Source organism: Euleptes europaea, chromosome 16 (genome assembly GCF_029931775.1).
Source record: "Euleptes europaea isolate rEulEur1 chromosome 16, rEulEur1.hap1, whole genome shotgun sequence".
Lineage (NCBI taxonomy): Eukaryota > Metazoa > Chordata > Lepidosauria > Squamata > Sphaerodactylidae > Euleptes > Euleptes europaea.
Genome location: NC_079327.1, coordinates 10956473 through 10976238, shown reverse-complemented (window position 1 = coordinate 10976238; position 19766 = coordinate 10956473). Strand labels below are relative to the sequence as shown.

At 43.7% G+C, this 19766-nt stretch overlaps 1 protein-coding gene across 1 annotated transcript in view; it reads right to left on the bottom strand.

Annotated features, from left to right (window-relative positions):
- The window catches only part of LMO7 (LIM domain 7), a 112015-nt gene that overhangs the window by 86008 nt on the left and 6241 nt on the right, over window positions 1-19766 (bottom strand). Inside the window, exons 2-3 of the mRNA XM_056861866.1 lie at window positions 19183-19252; window positions 633-739 (exon numbers count right to left, since the gene is read on the bottom strand). The gene's annotated coding sequence lies outside the window, so the exon portion shown is untranslated. The remainder of the gene's footprint in view (window positions 1-632; window positions 740-19182; window positions 19253-19766) is intronic.

Genomic DNA, 19766 nt, shown 5'->3' with positions numbered 1-19766 from the left:
TATGGCAGAGGTAAGCAAAGGGTTAACAGTTTACGCTCAAGACGCACCTAGCAAATTCACTGCCCAATTCAGATATTGATCCAGGACTCCCTGGCCTGAAGTTCACAAGCGTAGCTACCTCTACAGCATCACGTCTCAAATACAATAAAAGTACATCTCACAACGTGCTGGTAGCACATCTATGGAGCAGAGGACATGTCTAGGTCCAGCCCTCCAAGATTACAGATTTCAAAATCTGAATGCTAGACCAAAAAGGTGCATGGATCCCACACACTGAAGGAGCCTCCTAGTAATTACAAGCTTACAGCAATGGTTTCCATTTTTTTTAACTTTTGTCTTTTTAAAACTGTGGAACCTTCTACTTTGCATCTTTAAGCAATGCAACCATTAATTAGTATACAGCTGGCGTGGTGCACTTAAAATGTCAGCAAATACCTTGAAAAAAATTATTGAGGCAAAGCCTGACCACATTAAATCATCGCATCTTAAAAAAAAACCCTCTCAAAACAGAAGATACAAACGAAACATTAAATTATTGTTTGCAGTCATGTACATGAATAGCAGCACCAAGAATAGTTTAAAAAACATTCTAAGGTTCTTAATGTTAACTGATAAACATACAGATCACTTACTTGACAGTAACTCGATTGGATAAATCCTGAAGGTCGCCAGGATGAAAAAGCTGAGCTTCTTTTAATCCAAGCTTTTCGCAGGCTTTCAAAAAAACATTTACATTATCCTGCAAAAAAGAAAAGAAAAAGGGATTGCTTTAAAGTTTAAGCAAATGTGGAGGAAAAGATTGCAAGCTGGATCAGCACAAACTCCAGAGTTTCAAAGTCCAGTAAGCGGAGAGCGACAAAAAGAAACCGTGTCTTCTGGATCATCGACAGTAATATTTCATACAGATCCGTAGGCTGAGCAGAGATCTCTGTGACTGACAGAGACACGTTAAAGATTAGCAGGTAGAAAGCAGAAATGAAATGCCCCGGCCACTCGGCACCAATCGACACTTTGATGTCAGCTCTGCAAACAGACGCCCTCTTTTTTTAAGCTTCACATGGCGAGCCTCACCTCTTGCATTTAAAAATAACTCTCCAGCGACTGACATTCACCCACCCAGAAACGGTTGGCAACGGAGGAAGGAGGAGGAGGGAACTCCGTTTCTATGATTACAGATTGACTGTGGAATACGGCACCTGGAATCTGGCTGTGGTTTCTGAGCAAGCTAATATGAGTCAGAAAGAAAGCAGAGAGAGAGAGAGGCAGCAGGAACGAATGGTTTTCATTGGGTAAACTGGAAAACATAGGTGTGGTTTCAGGACTGACTTATTACACCTGCTAGAAGCTGGCGTGCTCAGTGGATAGAGCAGGCGGGTTTGCCGTTCACCCTCCCTCTTCCTGCTGAACAGATCCTGTTGAAACGACTGTTCTGGTTATTGACGTGTGTGTGTGTGTGTGTGTGTGTGTGTGTGTGTGTGTGTGTGTTACATGCCATCAAGTCGCTTCTGACTCCTGGCAATCCTATGAATTAAAGTCCTCCAAAATGTCCTATCTTCGACAGCCTTGCTCAGATCTTGCAAATTGAAGGCTTTGGCTTCCTTTATAGAACCAATCCATCTCTTGTTGGGTCTTTCTCTTTTCCTGCTGCCCTCAACTTTTCCTAGCATGACTGTCTTTTCCAGTGACTCTTGTCGTCTCATAATGTGACCAAAGTACGACAGCCTCAGTTTAGTCGTTTTAGCTTCTAGGGTCAGTTCAGGCTTGATTTGATCTATAACCCACTGATTTGTCTTTTGGTGGCCCACAGTATCTGTAAAACTCTCCTCCAACACCACTTTTCAAAGGAATCTTTCTTCCTATCAGCTTTCTTCAATGTCCAGCTTTCACATCCCTACATAGTAACAGGGAACATCAGCGTCTAGTCTCACTGAAACCACGATCAAAATGATTCCCCATTATACATTCCAAGGAAGTCCAACAGAAATGGCGTACAAGACCGAACACATCATGCTACAATCCTGAATGTTTTAACATGTGCTGTTTCCGTAATTTATTGCCCCCGCAGAAGTACAAAACCAGTAACATATGGCAAGGAAGTGTCACAGAACTTCTAAAAAAAAAAGATTTACTCTTACTGCTTTTTATTAGCAACCATTGGTCGAAGGTATACCATTATTTATAAACGATTTAAGAAAATAGACTTCGCATGCTGATGATATCGGAGAACCATTAATTAGGGCTGCCACTTTTTTGTAATGTTAATGGCTTTTCCGGAGTTCCCTCTGCAAGTAAGGAACTTCCTTACGGAAGGTCTTTTGTTCAAGTGCACAAATTCTGCCTAAGCAGGAAGAGGGATCTTTTTTTTAGTTTCAAGAAGTGTGCCAAAGGTGAAAGATAAGCAGCAGCAGAATTTCCTAAAAATACCTTCACTAACAAGAACAAAACTAGACACAATGCAAGAGAACCTCGATCAGATTCTCCCATCTTATCGTTTCCAATGAACAAGAACCAAACTAGATACAATGCAGAAAACCATGACCAAATTCATAAAATCATAACAGTTGGAAGTGTCCCTAGAGGCCATCTAGTCCAACCCCCTGCTCTATGCAGGATCAGCCTAAAGCATCCTTGACAAGTGTTCGTCCAGCCGCTGCATAAAGACTGCCATTGAGACGGAGCTCACCACCTCCCTAGGCAGCTGATTCCACTGCTGAACTACTCTTACTGTAAAAAATGTTTTCCTAATATCCTAATTGGACAGTGAAAAGCTTTTCTCCCTCTCTCACAATACTAGAATGCGGGGGTCATCTGCTGAAGCTGGAGGGTGAGAGATTCAAAACAGATAAAAGGAAGTATTTATTCACACAACGCATAGTTAAATTGTGGAACTCCCTGCCCCAAAATATGGTGATGGCTGCCAACTTGGAAGGCTTTAAGAGGCGAGCGGACATGTTCATGGAGGAGAGGGCTATCCATGGCTACTAGTTACAATGAATACTAGCCATGACGCATGCCTGTTCTCCCCAGGATCAGGGGAGCATGCCTCTTATATTAGGTGCTTTGGAAACCAGACAGTCGTCTTGTTTGTGGGCTTCCTAGAGGCACCTGGTTGCCCACTGTGTGAACAGACTTCTGGACACAATGGGCCTTGGTCTGATCCAGCATGGCTGTTCTTATGTTTTTATCCAGTCAATAGCTTTTCACCCATAATTTACACCCATTCTCTCCTCTTATTGTTTTCAACGAACAAGCAAATTGACTCAGCTGCTTCGAAGACTGGGGGATAGGCTGAAATATACAAGGGCTGAAATATACAAGGAGAAATAAAAGGGCGGCACCAATCACAGAAGATAAAGAAATAATGCCAAGGCCAATGGAGCAAAGTATATATTTTATTACTCAGTTAAAATTCCCAATGCGTTTCGCCAATGGTTTTGCCAGTTATGATCTTGTACTCTTTTTTGGAAAATCACTGCAAGACTAACAGACCAGGGTGGTGTAGTGGTAAAGAGCGGTGGACTCTAATCTGGAGAACCAGGTTTGATTCCCCACTCCTACACATGAGCAGCGGACCCATGAGCCAGCTGGGTGACCTTGGCTAGTCACAGCTCTCTCCAAACTCTCTCAGCCCCACCTACCTCAAAAGGTGTCTGTTGTGGGGAGAGGAAGGGAAGAAGAATGTAAGCTGTTTTGATTCTCCTTAAAAGGTAGAGAAAGTCAGCATATAAAAGCCAACTCTTCTTCTTCTGAAAAAGCCTTTTGGTGGAACACGTAGGGAATTTTGGGAATTTTAACTGAGTAATAAAATATATTTTTACCTTATTTTGCCCCATTGGCCTTGGCTTTATTTTTATCTCCTAAAATATATGACACATGTGACACGAATTGGGGACACAAGGTGCCCGACTCAACACATCATTACAGGCAGGATTGGTGTAACTCACTTTGAAGGCATTGTATTACTCTTACACCCTTGCGGAGTCCAGAGGGAAGGAAAAAGAAGAAGAGTTGGTTTTTATATGCCGACTTCTCTACCACTTAAGAGAAAATCAAACTGGCTTATAATCACCTTCCCCCCACACAAACACACAACAGACACCTTGTGAGGTAGTTGGGGCTAAGAGGGTTCAGAGAGAACTGTGACTAGCCCAAGGTCACCCAGCCAGCTTCATGCGAAGGAGTGGGGAAAACAACCCGGTTCACCAGATTAGTGCCAGCTGCTCATGTGGAGGTGGGGGGGGAGTTATGCTAGATGGACCCATACAGTTTAAGAAAGAAAAAATGAGTTATTAAAGCCCATGTTTTGATTCTATTGTTTATATAAAACCAGTTTAAAATTCTCAATGCCCTCTGTGTGTGTGCGTGTGTGTGTGTATAAACAGCACACACATACAGTGATTAAATTGAAGTTAAAGGTGTTGGCTACTTGTCAATTCCATCTGGGCAGCACCCTCCAAGTTCTTCAGATGTTTGCTTTCCTCATTGTTTAAACACACTGGGTGGGAGTCCTACATTCCCCTTATGTAACCAATGCGAATTCCGGAACGCACACCCCAATGTATGACACCAAACTACTCAGCTGGGACAAAAAAAAAAAAACACCTTTAGCAGAAATTCAAGTTATGGCACATCTTTAACATTCAACAAGAGAGGTATGGGGATAAAAAAAAAATAACTTCCGAACTATTCAGTACGCTTTGCGTATAAGGGAAAAAAAATGCAAACTTTTGTCCGAGCCAAATTGAGATTTAATTCTCCATTACTTATTTTGGACTCTTTTCCTACCTTCATCTAAATGCTTGCCTTTCCAGTTTATGCACAATGTTAGCTGAAGTTATGCAAGCAAAACCAGAATTCTGCTCAACAACTATGAATAGATTAGCATAAATATATACAAAGAGCCTGCAAGCCCAAAGCTACCACTGTATACACATTCAAGGGCTTTCTGCATTTATTTTGATCACTTTAAACTGCCTTAGCGGTTATTAAGGGAATTAAACTAAGATCTGCTAACACTTAAACTTCACTAGCATTCTAAAGGATTGCAGGTACCAACAGCTACATCAAATAATTGGGGAAGGGCTGTGGCTCAATAGCAGAGCATATGCTTGGCATGCAGAAGGTCCCAGGTTCAATCCCCGGCATCTCCAGTTAAAGGGACTAGGCAAGCAGGTGATGTAAAAGACCTCTGCCTGAGACCCTGGAGAGCTGCTGACTTTGATGGACCAAGGCTCTGATTGTATAAGGCAGCTTCATGTGTTTATGTGTGCAATTTAACACAGGGCTCCTCAACCTTTTTTGAGCCGGTGGGTACCTTTGGAATTTTTAAAGGAGGTGATGGGCGTCAACTGGGATTCCCAACTCCAGGCTGGGAAACACTTGAGATTTGGGGGGGTGGAACCTGAAGAGGGCGGGGTTCATCCACGTCTTCATCCACTGGCAAAAGACAGCAACGTAAGGGGACAGGCATGTCTCCCTGGGGACAGAGTTCCAAAGTTTTGGAGCAATGCCCCTCTCCCTGGTTGCCACTCAAGTTTACCTCGGGAACCTGAAACAAGGCCTTCAAAGATGACTACAACACCTGGGTCATAAGGGAGTAGGTGGCCCTTCAGGTATGTTGGTCTCAAGCCATATAGGGACTTAGAGGTCAACAACAACACCTTGAATTGTGCCTGGGAAGAGTTTGGGAGCCTATGTAGACTGGCTAAGGCTGGAGTAATATGGTCCCTATGACCCACATCAGTCAACATCCTGGTTAACTCCATTAAGAATCTAGGAGCATTGCTAGGCCCTGATCTGCTGATGCAGAAACAAGTTTTTATTGATTATTAAAGTATTTATACCCTGCCTTTCCTCTTTGCACAGGTAGCAGAAGAAAAAGAGTTAGTTTTTATATGCCGACTTTCTCTACTACTTAAGGAAGAATCAAACCGGCTTACAATCCCCTTCCCTTCCCCTCCCCACAACAGACACCCTGTGAGGTAGGTGGGGCTGAGAGAGCTATTAGAGAGCTGTGACTTGCCCAAGGTCACCCAGCTGGCTTCATGTGAAGAAGTGGGGAAACAAATCCAGTTCACCAGATTGGCCTCCACCGCTCATGTGGAGGAGTGGGGAATGAAACCCGGTTCTCCAGATCGGAGTCCACAGCTCTTAACCACTATACCACACTGGCTGGTATTAGCCAAAAAGTATATTTTACAGTCTGCATTTGGAGCAAAAACTGTCCCCTTATCATGATTCAGCCAATCTAGCCACACAGATCCACCCTACAGTAACTACGGCCCTTGCAAACCATCAAAAGTATCACCTTGCACAAAATGTTGAGGCGCTCATTTACCATCTGAAACAAACCGCAGTTCCTATCACACCAATTACTCTGATTGCCCATTTGTTTCCTGGCCCAGTTCTAGGTGCTCGTTATGATCAATAAATAGGTTTGCCAGGCATGGCTTGGAAACCGGCGGGAGATGAGGGGAGGAAACTTTATCCATTTTGCTGGCATGCTTCTGCCCGCTGACCAGATAAGCATGAGCGGGCATCAGAAAGAATTACCGGGAGTTTGCCTGCCATTAGCAGGCACCTGGTAAGCCCCTTTATTAGGACCCACATATCTTCACAACAGCCTCTTCCTGGGCTGAAGCTCCATACATCAGTCAAGTGTCATCATACTTTCAGATTACATCCACTCAGGAAGGCCATTCCACCACACAGGATTTGCCTCCAAGAGCATTCCAGTGCAGGCAGAAGTTGATCAGGAAGGCCTCTGTGACATTAGCATTTTGATAGCAACACAAGACTGAATTTATTTAGCTGGCCCTCGGGCACATTAAAGTTTTCCTGTTGATTAATTTGTGTTACATATCAGCTTTAATTAGCTTGTTTTGTTCGATGGTGTTTTTGCAAAAATCACTGTGACCTGCCTCAAGCCCAGGAATTAAGATCAGAGGTAGAGGACCTCCTGCCCCATCCATCAAAGAAGCTCGTTTGGTGGATACATGGAAAGAGGGCCTTTTTGGTGGCAGCCCCACGATTATGGAAGGGAGAGATGTGCCTGACCCCTTCACTTTCGATCTTTAGGAGGCAGTTGGAGATGGTTTTATTTAAGACAACACGTGTTTACTAGCAATCCTAAATTGTGATTTTAAATGTTGGCATCTAAATATTTTATCTACATTGTAAGTCGCCATGAGCTCCGTAGAGAAGAAAGGCAACTAATACAAGTTTTAAATAAATAAATGTTTTAAATAAATAAATAAGTGGGCATGTTCATGGAGGAGAGGGCTATTCATGGCTACTAGTAAAAACGGATACTAGTCATGATGCATATCTATTCTCTCCAGGATCAGAGGAGCATGCCTCTTATATTAGGTGCTGTGGAACACAGGCAGGACAATGCTGCTGCAGTCATCTTGTTTGTGGGCTTCCTAGAGGCACCTGTGTGAACAGACTGCTGGACTTGATGGACCTTGGTCTGATCCAGCATGGCCTTTCTTATGTTTTTATGCCATAAATAAATGGAAGTCAGTGGTTTTGTTTTTCATGCACACACTTCCTCCCAGCCACAAGCAAGGATTGCCAGGCCAAGACTGGCACTCAGCAAAGGGTCCGGCGCAAGATCTGGGGAGGTAAAATCACAGAGTTTCCAACAATTCCTAGAACTACCCACCCTACGCCACTTCCAGGTTTTCCCTGGAAGTGACATAGGAACACAGCCAATGACTTCTTCCCCCTTCAACCACAGCTTGGAGCAGTGACAGGCAAAGAGAGCTGGGGATAACCTGACACAACTGGGAGGACTGGTAAACCTCCCATGACCAGAGCCTGGCCAACCTAGATTACACCCCTCCTTCTAAAGTGGAATAAGAAAGGTTACTGTCCTGCTGTTTTAGTCCTCATTGGTCTTCCCAGTGGAAAGGCATCTTAGGTAAGATTCTCTACCATGTTTTTTTTAATTAAACAGCCATAAATCTATAAACTCCGTAAATATGTACTTTCATTGCGGGCAAAGATCTTAGGCCCTCTTTCGAGAAAGTGCTGGTTTTTCTGAACCCTACAGAGTCGATATCCTCCTTATGGACGAATTTCCACAGATAACAAAGCAGGTTGCCAAGTTCTGTAAAACAGTATCTAATTTCCAGAAATCTAAACAGGAAGCGAAAAGGTGTTCGTTGCCTTTGTGAGCCTGAAATTACCTTTCTTAGCAGTTATATTTATTTTAAAGTTATTAATATTTTGTTTAGTGCTTAACCATAACGTATCGGTTTTATACTATTGAAATGGGTATGTAAAGGTAATTTTTAAAAATTAAGTGTTTGGTCAACAACCGTAATAAATGATGATGATGGCACTTTTATTGTTGTTTTTTAACAGACATTAGTTTAACCTTCAGCTGAACTTGCAGTTGGAATGCCAACGATCTATACATAAAGTCTGGTAATAAAGCTGCTCAGAGCCATCAGCAAAAGAATGTTTATTATCTAAATTCTGTACGGGAAGGTTACAAATTCCAGTGTATCAGTCTGTTCAGCAAAACACACAAAAAAGGAGTCTTGTGGAACCTTACAGATTAACAGATCTACTGAGGCATAAGCTTCCGCGGGGTACAGCCCAATTTGTCAAATGCATGAAACGGATTCGTAGATTGATAGCCAGTTACAGGCTGGTGTGAACACGCTTATCTTGTGTACTTTGGAGTTTTGCCCTTTTCCCCTGTACCCTCTTGATGGCTGAAAATTGATTGATCTGATCAATTGGGTTCTAACACGCAAAAGCTTTTCCTTCAAGAAACCTCCTTGTCATTTTTGGTACGAGAAAAAGAAAGCCTGCTCTCTGTTCCTGTTGGCTCCCCTTGACCCTTCAAGCTATTTCTCTTGGATAGGCCAAAACAGAAATTCTTATGAACTTAAATTAGCCCCACAAAAAGCTTCTATTTTAAAGGGAGATTAAAATGTATCTGTGTCTGTGTATATATGCGTGCATGTGCGTAAGCATGTCTATGTATGTGTATATATGTATATTAGTGTGGTTAGGCTTTGGACAATAAAGCTGTATCATTAAGGAAAGGAACGTCAATTTTAAATACCTTTCATATGCATCCTCTGCCATTCCAAACAGGGACATTCTAGCAGTCCTCCAAAAACTCTATGGTTTCCACCGTTTTTTGTTTTTTTTTAAGAAATGTGTTAAGACTAGTTAGAGCGTCTCTCGCTTCTGGGGTAAACCTGGAAGTGATGTTTTCGTGGCACTCGCCCCCCCCCCAAGCCCAAATACAAAGCTCCCGCCGATGGCAAGTAGGTACCTGACAACCCTAACCATAGATTTAGGTGAAATTCCTCCCCAAACTCACCATCTTCACAGACCCCCCCCCCCAAAAAAAAATCTTTAGGAATTTCCCATGCCAGAGTTGGTAACCCTAGATTTTTGACCCCCAGGAAGTGTTCAGTTCCCCACTGACTACACCGAATGAAGTTGTGCATCAAGGATGTAGAACACAGTAGCGGGATGAGAGAAAGGGAGGGAGATAATTTCAACAGGTTCGCTAGTAAAAACCTCACATTTGGCCTTTGGGGAAAAAGGACAGACATCTATATCACAGGAATGTCGAGGCTAATTTGGTGGAATGCATTAGAATGCTTTTTGCTATAAAATGTCCTCCATTGCAAGACATTCCAGTGTTCTTAGGCATTTTCTAATATAACTTCCAATGGTTACAAACTTAGATCAATATTCTTTCATGCGCCTTAAGCATCTAAATCACATTTAGTTTCTACTTTACCACCCCTTTAACTACTGTACAGCATAACTCGAGGGAATATATGTTTTTTTAAAAATACTCCCATGCTACAAACTAGAGATTTTCAAAGTTATAAATAAGCCTTTTATACATAAGGAATCCATTATGCTGACCATAAAAACTCATGATAATTCAGGAGCTTGGAGCTGCATGTCATAACCAAGCTATTGCAGCACACCATTTATTAGGGGGGAAAGTATAGCCTATAAAAAGGCCTTTGGGCTTTTTTTTATATCAGGAAGACAAAAGGCCTTTGTACCTCATTATGCATCACAGATGTATAAGAATTACTTATTGTCTTTGAAGCATATGGAAAGAGGGGCTGATCACAAGACTGGGGAGGCCAAAATTCCCAGACATTAATCTCTGCTTACTGTAAGGTAAGAGCAAACTGACTTCTTATCATCACCCCACACCACAAACCAATGCACTGAACTACTAGGGTTGTCAGCTCCAGGTTGGGAAATACCTGGAGATTTTGAGGGGGGTAGGGCCTGAGGAGGGAGGGGTTTGGGGAGGGAAGGGACTTCAATGCAGTATAATGTCAGAGAGTCCACCTTCCAAAGCGGCCATTTTGTCCAGGTGAACTGATCTCTGTCGCCTGGAGATCAGTTGTAATAGAGGGAATCTCCAGCCACCACCTGGAGGTTGGCAATCCTATGAACTAATCCTATGGCAATCCTATGAACTAAAACTATGAACTGGGCCTCCACATGGCAGTGACGTCAGCGGTGTGCTAAATGTGTGTGTCAAACTTTCATACTTTCACACACAAAAAGTGTTCCTTTGATAGGTGCATGAAACAGTCCTCCATGCTTTTTCCACCTTGGGTGTTCCTTTTTCCACAGCCCTTCCCACCTTCCCAAGTCAACTGCTGGCAGCTGCCGTTGTTGAAGGCGAGGCTTTTTTTCTTCTCCATGATGGCATCAAGGTGGCAACCGTGAAAGCAAGTGAAGCCATAATGCTTTCATTCTGAAGCCTCCAACTACTGCCAAAGCAATGCTTTTAAAAATCTGCACAGCCAATCAAACCTTCAATGGCCAATCGGAAGCCTTACTGGGCAAAAGTCCCACCTTGGTGGACGCTAGGAAAGGTATCAATAGGTGCGATGGCTAGGGTTGCCAGGTCCCTCTTTGCCACCGGTGGGAGGTTCTTGAGGTGGAGCCTGAGGAGGGTGGGGTTTGGGTAGGGTCTTCAATGCCAATTGCCAAAGCGGCCATTTTCTCAAGGGGAACTGATCTCTATCAGCTGGAGATCAGTTGAAATAGAAGATCTCCAGCTAGCACCTGGAGGTTAGTACAGGAGCGAAACACTACATAAACAAAGTGCAAATAGATTTATAAATAGCTACGTGCAATTACATACAATATGAGGCATTATATACACAAAAAGACCTACAAGAAGTCATTCATAAATATTCATATTCATATTTTTAAATGTCCAAACAAGGTACACATTGGTTCTTGTAGGTTATCCGGGCTGTGTAACCGTGGTCTTGGAATTTTCTTTCCTGACGTTTCGCCAGCAGCTGTGGCAGGCATCTTCAGAGTAGTAACTACTCTGTAGTGTTACTACTCTGAAGATGCCTGCCACAGCTGCTGGCGAAACGTCAGGAAAGAAAATTCCAAGACCACGGTTACACAGCCCGGATAACCTACAAGAACCAATGAACTCTGACCGTGAAAGCCTTCGACAATATTAAGGTACACATTCTTCTTCCACAAACTAATCTCATGTAGTCCAATGGATGCCAATAGTAATGGAGGATACGGCCGTTTCAAATTCTTGGCAATTTAACACTTCTTCTTCAGTCCTTCTTATTCATATAAATGGTTTAAAAATTCAAATTACAATTACAATCATTTTATCTGTCAATAAATATTTGAATTTTTAAACCATTTATATGAATAGGAAGGACTGAAGAAGAATTGTTAAATTGCCAAGAATTTGAAACGGCCGTATCCTCCATTACTATTGGCATCCATTGGACTACATGAGATTAGCTTGTGGAAGAAGAATGTGTACCTTGTTTGGACATTTAAAAATATGAATATTTATGAATGACTTCTTGTAGGTCTTTTTGTGTATATAATGTCTCGTATTGTATGTAATTGCACGTAGCTATTTATAAATCTATTTGCGCTTTGTTTATGTAGTGTTTCGCTCCTGTACTAGCTTCTAAATCCTTGGATAATTGTACAGCGGTGTTTATTTTCTCCAGCACCTGGAGGTTGGCAACCCTAACTATGGCACCCACAGGCACCACCTTGGGGACACCAGCTCTAGTCTATATCTGTACCCATCACTTAAAAATTAGTAACTTGCAGGGGTGGTGAGACCTTACTATAACCTTTGAGAGTTTGCATGTGTGCCATGGAGAGAACAGAGGAGAATGCCGACAATCAGAAGTGACGGCACAGAAATTCACTCCCGAAACCACCGTTGGAGAAGAAATACAGCCTCAACAATACCTGACCCTGGGCAGGCATGGCAGCGCCCAGGAAGTATTAAGGGCATGGCAAATTGCAAACACGCCTCATCCGGCCACCGTTAGTCAGGGCTGACTGCTCATAGCTGACACTTGACCCAGGAGCGGGTTCTTCAAAGACTGCGAGGGTGAAGGTGAGACACACCAAAACTCAATTCTGACTAAAAAACAAACAAACTTTGTTCTGGCTTAACTAGTTTGTGTTAACAGGGCCTGTCAGGGCTCCAGTTGCTGCTGCCAATGTAAAGACAAGCAAATGTGTGCGCTCTATGGCGTGTGTGCTCTACGGCGGGGGGGGGGGGGAAGTATGTTTATTTTATATGGCACCTGTGACCTTTGATCACCTTCGCTGCACTGCTCCGCTTAATTGCCTGCAAACAAGTCCATAAATGGCATCGGTGGTTCCACCCTGAACAGCCGCTCAGGACGCACCCACATTGGGGCGCCAACCTCCAGGTGGTGGCTGGAGATCTCCCGCTATTTCAACTGATCTCCAGGCGACAGAGATCAGGTCACCTGGAGAAAATGGCTGCTTTGGAAGGTGGACTCTATGGCATTATACCCCATTGAAGTCCCTCCCTCCTCAGGCTCCACCCCCAAAATCTCCAGGTATTTCCCAACCCGGAGCTGGCAACCCTACACCCACACCTATAAGGCTGCCAACCTCCAGGTACTAGCTGGAGGTCTCCTGCTATTACAACTGATCTCAGCCAATAGAGATCAGTTCACCTGGAGAAAATGGCTGCTTTGGCAATTGGACTCTATGGCAATGAAGTCCTTACTCTCCCCAAACCCCACCCTCCTCAGGCTTTGCCCAAAAAACCTCCCACTGGAGGCGAAGTGGGACCTGGCAACCGTACGCACCTACCAAGCAAGTGAAAGAATGAAATAACAGAGGAAAATATGAGTATGTGTCCAATCAAAACACACAGGGAAAGGGAACGTTCCCAATTGATAGCCCGGTTGCCAGTTTTTGTGCTGGCTGGTGGGTTAAATAAGCATGTCTCCATACGCAAAGTTGAGACATACATTTTGCAGTACATGTACAGCGCTGAGCCTTAACCACAGGGGCATAAGCTTTCACTTTCCTTCCACTGGCTAACTCTCAACGTACTATCTCTGCAGCTTGTTTCTACTCCTGCGTGTGCAAAGAAGGCCCACCCTGCTACAGTTAGCAGTTTCTGACAGTTCGAGTGGTTCCCCAGTGGGACAGGCTTCCTCAGGAGGCAGTGGGCTCTCCTTCTTTGGAGGTTTTTAAGCAGAGACTAGATGGCCTTCTGAAAGCAATGCTGATTCTGTGAATTTAGGCAGATCATGAGAGGGAGGGCAGGAAGGGTTGCATCAGTGTTTGGCTCTCGTAGCCCTTTCTTACATGCCAATTGACACTATGGGGTCAGGAAGCAATTTTCCTCCAGGTCAGAGATTCTGGAGGATTTTTTTTGGGGGGGGGCATCTTCTGGGCATGGAGTAGGGGTCACTGGGGGTGTGGAGGAGAACACATGAACACATGAAGCTGCCTTATACTGAATTGGACTCTTGGTCCATCAAAGTCAGTATTGTCTACTGTTGTGATTGAGTAATCACGTTCAGACACGCAGGCTACACATGTACCCACAGAAGCCGCTGCCCAGTGGCCCCCCTTTCCCTCAGCAAGTAGACACACACAGACACACACACACACACACACACACACAGGCCAAAGGCTGGAATGTTCCCTCTCACATGAGAGCATCCCTCCCACAGCATCCCTCCCACCTATTCCTCCTTTCTGATACTTTCGCTTCTCCCTACAAGGGAACAATAGAGGTCTATTCATGTAATGTAGCCATGCTCACACAGGCGGGGTATAAGCTAATGACGTGGCAGTGACAAGCAGCACCGAATGATATTTGGAATGGCAAATGTCTATATAACCTCTTGCATTGCTCCTCCCTCTGTGTGACCGGAGTGCAGAGCTGTCCGTCTGTCATTCTGGCTCACCCAGCTTGACCTTATTGATCAATAAATCAGCTGTAAGCTCAGTCAACCTCCTTCCTTTATTGCCTAACTGAATATTAAGGTAATTAGGGAGTCCACATCACTACTCAGACCCGCAGCGGCTTTCCAGGGTCTCAGGCAGAGGCCTTTCACATCACCTACTTGCCTTGTCCCTTCAATTAGAGATGCCTGGGATTGAACCTGGGACCTTCTGCATGCCAAGCAGATGCTCAACCACTGAGCCACTGAATTTCCTGCATTGTGCAGGAGGTTGGACTAGATGACCCTGGAGGTCCCTTCCAACTCTAAGATTCTAACCACCATATTCCATCTTAGGAGCTTGTCTCGGGACCTTTATCAGTATCTCTTAGAGAAGGGGTCTCTGACCTTTTAGAGCCTGTGGGCACTAGGGTTGCCAACCTCCGTGTACTAGCTGGAGATCTCCCGCTATTACAACTGATCTCCAGCCGACAGAGACCAGTTCACCTGGAGAAAATGACCACTTTGGCCATTGGACTCTATGGCATTGAATTCCCTCCCCTCCCCAAACCCCGCCCTACTCAGGCTCCACCCCAAAGACCTCCCACCGGTGGCGAAGAGAGACCCGGCAACCCTAGTTGGCACCTTTGGAATTCTGACATGGGGTGGTGAGCCCAAGCACAAAATGGCTGCTCCAGGAAGCGGAACCAACCACACAGAGGAAGTCCAAGTGCAGGGGGAAAGAAGAGTAATTTTAAAAATACCCAGAGAAAGAGGAGTGGGAGAAAATATATTCAACACTGTGGTGGCAGCTGCCACTGAAACAATGTTTTTTTAAGTCTACACAGCCACTCGGATCTCCAAGGGCCAATCATAAGCCCTGCTCACATTCTAAAAACACTTGGTGGGAGCCAGGGAAGTGGTCAGCAAGCAACGTGGTGTCCACGGCCGCTTCATTGGGGACTCCAGTTTTAAGAGTCTTTACTTCAAAGCCCAAGGTAAAATCCCTGGCACATCCAGTTAAATCGACCAGGTAATAAGTGATGTGAATGATCTCCACTTAAGTTCCTGGAGAGCTGCTACTAATCAGAATAGGCAATATTGACCTCTACAGACCTCTGTCTGAAGGCAGCTTCATATGTTTCAAATTCAAAGTAGGCCTATCTCTGGAGGGTGAGAGATTCAAAACTGATAAAAGGAAATATTTCTTTACACAACGTATAGTTAAATTGTGGAACTCCCTGCCCCAGGATGTGGTGATGGCTGCCAACTTGGAAGGCTTGAAGAGGGGAGTGAACATGTTCATGGAGGAAAGGGCTATTCATGGCTACTAGTAAAAATGGATACTAGTCATGATGCATACCTATTCTCTCCAGGATCAGAGGAGCATGCCAATTATATTGGGTGCTATGGAACACAGGCAGGATAAGGCTGCTGCAGATGTCTTGTTTGAGGGCTTCCTAGAGGCACCTGGCTGGCCACTGTGTGAACAGACTGCTGGACTTGATGGACTTTGGTCTGATCCAGCATGGCTTTCCTTATGTTCTTATGTTCCACTATATAGGAAACCAGGTATCTTCAGAAAGGAGACCACATTTTACATGGCCTCCCTTTACTTTACATATGCATCATAACATGTGCTAATTTCTTCTACATTTTCTTTAGTCTGAGGAATTTATCTAACCAGCAACACAAACTGTTCAATAACATTTGCAACAGCACAATGCCACAGACAAGGTGAATGATGACATGTAAATCGCATTCAAACTAGCTCAACTCAGAGTCCCTAGAGACAGATAAAATGCCTGACCTTTCTCTACCTTTCAAGGAGAATCAAACCAGTTTACAATCTCCTTCCCTTCCTCTCCCCACAGCTGACACCTTGTGAGGTAGGTGGGGCTGAGAGAGCTCTAAGAGAGCTTTGACTAGCCCAAGGTCAGTCAGCTGGCTTCATGTGTAGGAGTGGGGAAACCAACCCAGTTCACCAGATTGGAGTCCACCGCTCATGTGGAGGAGTGGGGAATCAAACCCGGTTCTCCAGATTAGAGTCTACTGCTCTTAACCAGTATACCAGATTGGTTCTCTGCTACCAATGCAGAAGGCCAATGGGGTAGAGTTGCTAGTCCAGAAGGTATCGAATGACCTCAGGGGCTAAGGTGGTTCCACCTGGTCTTCTAATGCTGTTGATGCTGACCTCATTCTGAGCAATACCCGTCCCATACCCCACCTGTCTTCAGATCTCCAGCTTCAACACTGTGCTAAGAATGCAATGCCTAGGCATCTCTAACATGCATTTGTGCAGATGGTTCTCCCATGTCTAGGTTGCTTCTATTCTTGCACACCGCAAGCGTGGGATAAATAACTGGAGATGGCACCATGCAAGGTATCATAACCTGTACCAGCTGCAATCTCTCTTCCTTTATGTATGTGAATCTGGGAGGTGTGTAGGCTGAACTCATAGACATATACTTTTCAGGGCCTGGACATCATGAAAATATATAGCGAGAGACAAATTCGCCTGATGTTCTATTCCTACCAACCCCAAATTCCTCTCCATACCGATATGTCCCAACGTAAACTCATTAGATGCCAAAACTATATGTAGAATATGTGATACATACAACCCCTGCAATTCTAGGGCAAAGAAAGATATCCATCCTCTGTAACTGTTCAGGAATGACTTATTTTGCATGGAAGGGTACATTCTTTAGTCAGAATATAGGATCACTCTCTCTGTATGAAGGAAACAACTTTTGTTTTTCTTATGGAAATGCTTACTTCAAAACTCGTTGGTGTATTATATGCAGCTTCAAAGTCCAACGTTCATGGAATTTCTATGCAAAGGGTATCATACAGATGGAATTTGCTAACTGGAACGCTGCCCTTCTTGCAGTACAAAATGCAACCGAGTTCAAAAACAACCAAGTACATCAATCTTCCCCAAACATTTCCAAATTTATTAACATCTGTATGCACTTTGTGACAAATGGCGTTTAGAACCATTCCATAGGTTCTGCGGTTAGCACTACGCTTACTACCCTTGCAGATAAATTAAACGGATTGCTTTTCGGTTTTTATGGCTTCTAAGGGAATCCACCTCACGTGAGTTATGTTGCCCAACCAGACCGCCCTTTGTTAACGGCTAAACTTTGTGACATTTTGAACAGAGCAAAGGGTGAAAAAGCCAAGTACGTCAGATCCTCCTGCTCATCATTCAAGACACAGGAAATGTGCTCTCTATTCCCCCTGCCTTTTCAGGTCAAATGGCACCAAAGCCCTCCCTTTCCTATGTATTTCTATGCCTCAGTTTAAGATATTCGAAAAGAGCACCAACCAACTTCCGAAACAGGTATTTTACTTAACTGCGCCAGAAGAGAGTATAAACCTTGACTAGACATCAGATTTTGAAGGCAGGTAGGAGGAGGAGGAGGAAGAAGAGGAAGAGGAGGAGGAGGAGGAGGGAGGAGGAGAGGAAGAAGAGGAAGAGTTGGTTTTTATATGCTGACTTTCTCTACCACTTAAGGGAGAATCAAACTAGCTTACAATCACCTTCCCTTCCCCTCCCCACAACAGACACCCTGTGAGATAGGTGGGGCTGAAAGAGTTCAGAGAGAACTGTGACTAGCCCAAGGTCACCTAGCTGGCTTCATGTGTAGGAGCGGGGAAACAAATCCAGCTCACCAGATTAGCCTCTGCCGCTCATATGGAGGAGTGGGGAATCAAACCCGGTGCTCCAAACCATTGCTCTTAGCCACTATACCACGCTGCCGAAGAGGTAGATTAACAGAGCAATCCTAAAACATTTTCATGAGAGTAAGCCCCTATCAAATAACACAGGACTTACCTTTAAGTAGACCTGCTTAAAGGTAAAGGTAGTCCCCTGTGCAAGCACCAGGTTGTGGGGTGATGTTACATCCCAACGTTTACTATGCAGAGTATTTTTATGGGGTGGTTTGCCATTGCCATCCCCAGACATCTACACTTTACCCCCAGCAAGCTGGGTACTCATTTCACTGACTACGGAAGGATGGAAGGCTGAGTCAACCTTGAGCCGGCTACCTGAACCCAACCTCCATCGGGATTGAACTCAGGTCGTGAGCAGAGTTTTTGACTGCAATACTGCAGCTTAACAGTCTATGCCACAGGGCTCCTACAAGACCACTAAGCTTTGCTTAGGATTGCTAAAATACAGCATCCGCTAAGGCCGTGTTGCCCTACACAATGGAATAGTCCCTCAAAAACTGGTCACATTCTTCTGTTTGGAGGCAAGAAGTATCTCTAGACTTAGGCATTATGACAAGATTAGTATTTCCTTAGTGGGGTTAATATTAAGAGAAATTTTTTAATTTAATTCAAATAGCCTAAGAGGGTTGGATTCAGAGATCTGTCAACAAAAAGCACCAATGGTTACATCTTTCCTACATTCAGTTCCCCCAGCAAATCCTTTCCAATCCTGGGAAAGTTGTGGGATCGTATAGACTAATAACCACAGTGATTAGGAGGCTGTGGTGGGGAGCGGGAGGGCAATGAGAATGAAATTGCCCCTCCACTTCCATCAGTGCAGTTCCATTCATGGGATGAGCTAAGAGGGGGAGATTTCCCATTTTCAACAATGTCACATGGCTTTTCGTCCATGTGGGTCCTGCAACTCCATGCATCAACTTTTCTTGACTTGGAAAGGAATGCAGGAGGAAGGCAAGATATGAGATCCTTGCATTTACAAACCACTGCATCCAATCCAGAGCATCAAGCTGTTAAAAGCACGGTGAGAATTTATTAATTCCAGTACTATGCTGTATGACATCACTGCCATGAAATGCCTAAACTCACGTCATTTATTTCTGCTTTAAAAATGCAATGCTAGCATGTTATTTATTTGGTGGCAAAAATCAAGAAAATCCTGATGGCAATGCTGACAATACAAAAAGAGTATTTCATTACTTACCAGGCCAGCTATTGGCGTTGACAGATGATTAATCTTTTTAATGATGCCAGGCTTGATCTTGTTAATCAGACTAGAAAAAAAAGGAGGAGAGTTAATCACACTTTGTAGTGTAATTTCACTCTAGGGCTAAATTCACAGATGACTGAAATTAATAACTGTTGCAAACAATTCTCACTTGCGTTATTTGAGCCATTTATAATAGATTTAAAACTGATCTTGTCCCTGAAAGTGCCCTAATATGTTCGGATGTGTGTGTGTTTCAAGCAACAGGTTAAAATGTTCATCATTTTATTTGCAGTCATAGACCATCAAACTGAATAATACAATGTAAAACAAGTACAAAATACAATTAAAATTTAGATACTTAAAAATGGGGGGGAATGCAGAAGTACCTAGCTAATTAATATCAAGTAGAACAAAAGCAGTATATTATTAAAACTAGAAGGTTAAAATGTTCTTTTAAAAATATTTTTCAAACTGGTAAATAAAACATACAAACACTGGAACTTATTCTATGATTTCAATTCAATTATACATTCTTTGGACTATTGTGTTTTCATATTTTACAGTAGATTTTTTTACTT